Below are 6,195 nucleotides of genomic sequence, written 5' to 3'. Positions count from 1 at the left end.
GCCCCGGTACCAACGGGGCAGCGACCAGGCAGCGCACCCCCGCCCGCTCTCCTAGGCGCTTCCCTGCACGGTCCCATTTCGGCAGGGTGCAGTTACTGTGCGGTACTGCCGAGGGCACTGAACAACCTGGGCCTGCGAGGCAGGGCAGTGTGCTCGCAAGATGCCACACAGACAGCAGAGGCACGGCCTTGGGGCCCTCTATCTGCCTGGACCTTGGACTTGGCTGCGGCCTGTTCATTCCTCTTGCCAGGCTACGGCCGGCTTGCCTGGTGCAAGGCAGGAATGGTGCAGGCCCCGGCCCCTCAGCACAGCCAATGCCCGTTGCACACGCAGGAGGCAGAGCCCTGCTTCAGCCTTGTCTGGGGGTCACGCTCAGTTCGCTCCTGTTCTAACCTCTGAAACGTGTTTTTCGTGAGCGCCAGCCACAAACTAGAGAGAACTTTGCAACCAGGGTGTTACCTCTTCTATCTGCACGAGGTTTAAAAGCGAGGATTTCCTCCTACTTACCCAGAAATTCTTACCATTTTGCAAAGATTGAAATAATCCTGAGTGCAGAGGTCACCCCAGCTCACAGTGCTCCCCGTAAATGAAGTTCAGTATTCGTTACCTGAGCAGCAGCTGATCTCCAGTGACTGAACAGGGACCGGTTTACGCAGAAGGACAGAAGTCCCAGCTGCAAACCTGTAGCCCTACAGTTAATACACATGCAAGTGGTAACGTTTACCTTTGATATTCAGAACGCTGCAGGCACACTGGCACACCTGATACCACACCGAGCAGTTCTGTAAATCAAAAGGTGCCCAAAGAAGTAGAACATCCATTCCAATGGGACACATTTGTTTAAGTCACTCATGTTTCAAGCAGTTTACATCACCAACAACCTTCTTGTCACAGCTTGAATGCACCAGCTCACAGCAGGAGGACAGGAGTTCGGGCTATGACAGTCCCCTACTCACTTGTCAGAGACACCCAGGTTGTATCACTGGCAGAGTGCAGTTTCTGCGTGCTCCTGCACGCCTGTCTCTGCTGACAGGCAAACAGGGAACTTCCCAACAGCCTTCCATTATACAGTGTGACCTAGGGGCAACAAAACGCTCCATATGTGCCTTCATCAGGTGTCGCCTCACAGCTGCCTTGGGAAACCTGATCATCAGCTTGTCAGCTATAGTCAGTGTCTTTACACACTAACCTATGGCAACCCTGACACATAGAATGTCCTTCCTAAATTAATGAGGCCAGAACAAAAACCTCATTTCATGGAACTCCCACTGAGTTCAGCTGAACGCAGTGAAGGCTGGAAGGGACCAGCAACAGGCCTACAGCTAAGCCAAAGAGGGGGTGCCAGGAGCACACAGTATTTATTAAATGAGGACAGATCAGCTCCAGTTAGCGTGAAGGTGCTCTAATGCCTGTCTAAATATCCTCAATTGCTTATAACTGCATAAGGAGTGCTTTAAGACAAGTTATGGAAATGGTATGGTTTGCCCTGGCCCTCTGATCTATGAGATTAATAACTCAAAGCACTGTATGCTGTGACATCTTCATGTGTAAGTAGTCAGCGCTTTGCCTTCTCATATACACACTGGTCCTTTGACTGTTGCTGTCAGTGGTGGATTTGGGACACCAGATGGCACAAGATAGGCACAAAATGGAGGGAACAGGCTGTAGTGAAGAAGGAACAGGAAAAAGAAGAGTAGGGAACAACGCTGCCTAACAGAGTATGTGAACCGTAACAGGATGTTATTCATGTTAAACATCCTGTGACTGATTCATTCACTGTAGTAGTTCAAGTAGGGAAGTTCTGCACTGTAAATTTAAATCTCTCACAGCCAGTGAAAAGCTGTGAAACTCAGGGAAAAATCACTTTAGAATAATGAGAATATGTTGTTTTTTCAGAACTATAGAAGATTGGGCACACTGGCATGGCTAAGAAGTACTGTGGGTTTCGAGACTAGGAGGAAACATCAATCTAAGCTTCTGTATAATACAGGTGATGCTTCACACAGGTACTCCACACAAAGGCACAAAGTTTCTTGACTGGGGTAATCTATGTATTACATACACTATAAGAAGGATTTACTTAGGTGGGTATCAGAGTGGCAAGAATGGTCTGATAATCAGTGCAGTGCTGCGGGAGCAGGGAGAGTGAGTTCTATTCCTACCATAGCACAGCAGCCCCTTGGGGTGCTGGCTCAGTCCCTTAGGGGAGGCTTTGCACAAGCGATCGTTAATTGCATGTTCATTTTCTAGGTGCCCCTGACAAGCATCCTCTGCTGTCTTCTATTGTTGACCATTGTTCTGGCAGGCTGCGTGAAATCCGGAGTATATCACTGACCTGAGAAAGTGCAGCACAGTGCCAAATAGCCTAAACAAAACAAACCCTGTGTGTCTCAAAGTGGTACCCTCAAGCAATGAGAACATTTGACCTTATTACTGTGTACCTCAGGTCACCCTTACCCATAAACTGCAGACAATGATTTCACTTTCCCACAAACTTACGTACACACTGCAAAAATAAGTTAATGTCTGCCTATAAAGCACTACAGTACCGTGCTGGCAGCGTTCAGGAACACCCTGAATTAGGAAACTGATGTTTTATCCTGCACATAGGTTTGATTAGGGGTGAAGAAGAATCTCCATGGGGAACGATGCAGATGAAAGAGGTGTGGCATAACTACCATTTCAGCTAGCACAAGCCACTCTGTGCAGGGAGGCTGGCACAGTGTTTGATGATCCAGTTAGATCATATCATGGTAAATGACACAAAGTGCCTAATGAAGGTCGTGACAGTGATGCCAGCACGGTGTCTTCCAAGTGAAGTGCTTTGCTCTGCAGCCTTACCACCTGCGAGGGCCCAGCCAGCAGCTGAAGGTTGCAGAAGCCTCCTTACTGGCAGGCTGGATGACTCACGCTGCTGCTTTAGCTTAGCAGGGAGCCCTTGTGGACTAGAGCCTTGGTTGTTCATGCTCTAAACTGGCTGTTAATAGAGTGCTGTTATGTGTAGCATAGGCATACACTTAAGTACTCAAAAAATGTGTTACCGTTAATGCAGCAAGTGAAATTTCCCTCCCTGCCACAAGCATAAACTCTGGCACATGCATGTATTGCCTGGTGTTCACAGAAAGTCCTTCAGAAGGCAACTTCCTGCTCCCCCTGTGGTGCAGCACTACAGATGAAGTTCTCTTCACCACTGGGGATGAAGTTCAGTTCACAGCAACATTCATATTACTGTAACAAGCATTAGCATCTTGATAATACCATTTTCCCCAGTGATATTAAATTCAAGACACCCCAGATTCACCTCAGCCAACTTTCTCCTCCCCTCTCATCAGTAACAACCTCTGCACTTTAGCATGTCCTGACTTTGTGTTGATGGTACCATCCACTTCCATCATTAACTACCCAACAAAGGGCAGAAAGCTTTCATTTTGACTTTCCTGCAAATGAGGACTACCAACATTTGAATAAGAATTTGGTATGATCAAGCTGGTGCCTTTTGGAAAGAGTACGGTTAGTCCAAGGGTTCAAAGGGGGCTGTGATTTTCTTGGAAGAACACTAGAAATTACTTACTTGTGAACATGCTTGTTTGTACAAGCAGTTCAAGCATAAACTGAATCTAAGAGAAGAGTCTTACTTTCCATTTACCCCCAACAAGAGAAGAACCACCAGGTTATGTTTCTTAGAGGAATCTGGGGCCAGCCTGTTACACAAGTGGCTGGTTCAGTCCCTGAGAGCCTGAGGCTCTGGCTTGGTGGTAAGTCAGTGCAACGTCATTTTCTCCTCCCTCTCTCAGTTGAAGCAAGCATGAGCATAACGTGAACTAAAGACCAAGCCCCGAGCCTTGCAGAGCAAGTTTAACCAAGTAAATTCTCCCTTAATCCAGTCTGGGAAATAATGAGCACTGCACCAGGTATGTTAATGGTATGTGATGGGACTGGTACAGCAACCTTCCTGGCCCTTGCTGTTACTCATCTGCAGTTTGTGATTCAGCTGCTCAGTTACTTAGTGCACACAGCATGAGAAAGGACAGATAAAATAAACAGGGTGAATGAGCAAGGTTACTACTCAGCAAGGAATACAGAAAGCCTGGGCCTGTTAGTTTCCTTGCAGTCAAAGCCTGGAGGTTTGGGTCAGAGTTCTTGTTCAGAAGTGTAATGCTGCAGCTCCAAGGGACGGACTCAGTGAAACACACAACTTGATCTCTTATTCAACAGGATTGATAGTTTGGGAGTTTTTGTTCTTTTTAGTGGAGACATTGGGGTGCCCTGGCACAAGGGGCTACGTAAGGTAAAGAAGGTACAGACCCCTGAAGCTGATAGAGACTTTTAAATAATTCATAAGGGAAACCTCTTCATTAGCTTTATTTGGCTTTGGCTCAAGTCCCAGCTATTTAAATTGTAGCTTCTCCTCTTGTATTAGTTTTGACATTATGTAGGTTTTTATCAGCATCTGTTCTGCTCTGAAATGCAAGCTGATTTACACCGGAGCAATTTGCAAAGAGGTAAACCACTCAGGGGATGAGTCAGCCTTTCTGATGTGGATAATTTACAACTGTATAAATAAGGGAGTTATCAGGGTGGGACAGGAATAAACCTGGGTCTAAACAAGATAAAGGCTCCCTCTCTACTAGCATCTCCATTTCAAAAACACTTTTCAAAAGAGCCTGGCAGAAACAGGCATCCAACTCACACTGGCACTCAGTGAATGCATGTGCTCCTGTCCTTTAAGGGTCCTAGGTGCAGCATGCAGAGGGCAAAGCTGTAACTGGGATCCAAGTGGTGCCCATGGGTACCTGCCTATCTGCTGTGCTGCGCTGTGCTGTCTCACCACAGGCCAGGCTGACCTGAAGACTGCTTGCAAGGTCTCCGTGCAGACAGGGGCTGGATGGAGCTGTCAGTTAAAAAATGCATGGAGTGTTTTCTCCTATGCCCAGCACCAGCATGTCATGTCTTTTTCTGAAAACTCCCCAGCAGATTTACAGTATCATGTTCTTCAGTCCCAGGGAAAAACGTTCCAGCCTTTCGTGTGAGGAAGAGAGGAACAATTTTCCCAGCATCTTGTCCTTCCTCTACATCTACATATCTTGGTTGTGTCATTTCCGTTCTCAAGACACTTGCTCACTCCCTCCCAGTTCTCAGATTATGCACTGTAGAGCAATTGAGTAATAAAATACTTAAATAGCCACACATCTTTGTGGCTATTTTATTTTTAATTAGATTATTTGGAAATAATAATAGTTTCTCACCAACCTGAGGTTTTTGCTCATTCCTTCTCCAGACAACAGGAAGTAATTTATCTTTTCCTACCAATACTTTTCCAAATCCCAAGCCAAATGAATCAATTCTGATTTTAAAGTCAATTAGAAATAGATACACCCTGACACTGCACCATTATCTTCATGACTGAAATTAATTCAGACTCTGATGACAAGACAGCACAACAAAAAATCTCTTTTTAGGGATGACAATTTCAAAGCAAGAAGCCTGATTTTAAAATACAAAGTACTTGCTGCAATAACTAGCTAGTTAACAAAAAAACTCCAGAAGACTTATTTATAAGAAGACTTAACTTACAGTTTTTATAAAGTGCTTTGAAATCCAGTAATGAAAAATAATGTGAAAACAAAATATCCCTGCATTTATAAATCACCCATTTTACCATTTAAAGCCTGAAGTCAGAGAGAAGTGTTAAGCCATTGAATCTGAAGCACTGATGTAGTACCAGAGTCCACAGGAGGCCACTAAGATTATCAGGGATGGAGCAAAAGATGAGAGGCTGAGCTGGTTCTCTTCAGCCTGGAGAAGAGAAGGCAAAGGAGGGTCTGTCACAGGGATGCTGTGCACAGCTACCTGATGTAAAGAATATGGAGCCATAGTCTTTGCACAGGTGCACAGTGACAGGATGTGGGACAAGCAAAAGATCCTACAAGTGAAATTTCAATTAGGTAACGGGAAAAAAAGTCACATCAACACTCAAACAATGCCTGAAGAGACTGTGGGATCTCTGTTTGTGAAGATACTCAACTGGACAAGGCCCAGCCTTGGTCCTAGTTCAAGCAGGGAGTGGACCAGAGGGTCCTTCCTACGTATTTTGTATTTATGTGATTCTTGCTGGATTTTTGTGTGCTTTGCTAATTTTTTTTTTTTTAAATATTTTAAAAAACATGAAACACTTAAATATTATTAAATTTTCCC

This window comes from Gallinula chloropus (genome assembly GCF_964237585.1).
Source record: "Gallinula chloropus genome assembly, chromosome: 16".
NCBI lineage: Eukaryota > Metazoa > Chordata > Aves > Gruiformes > Rallidae > Gallinula > Gallinula chloropus.
This window is presented reverse-complemented; position numbering follows the sequence as displayed.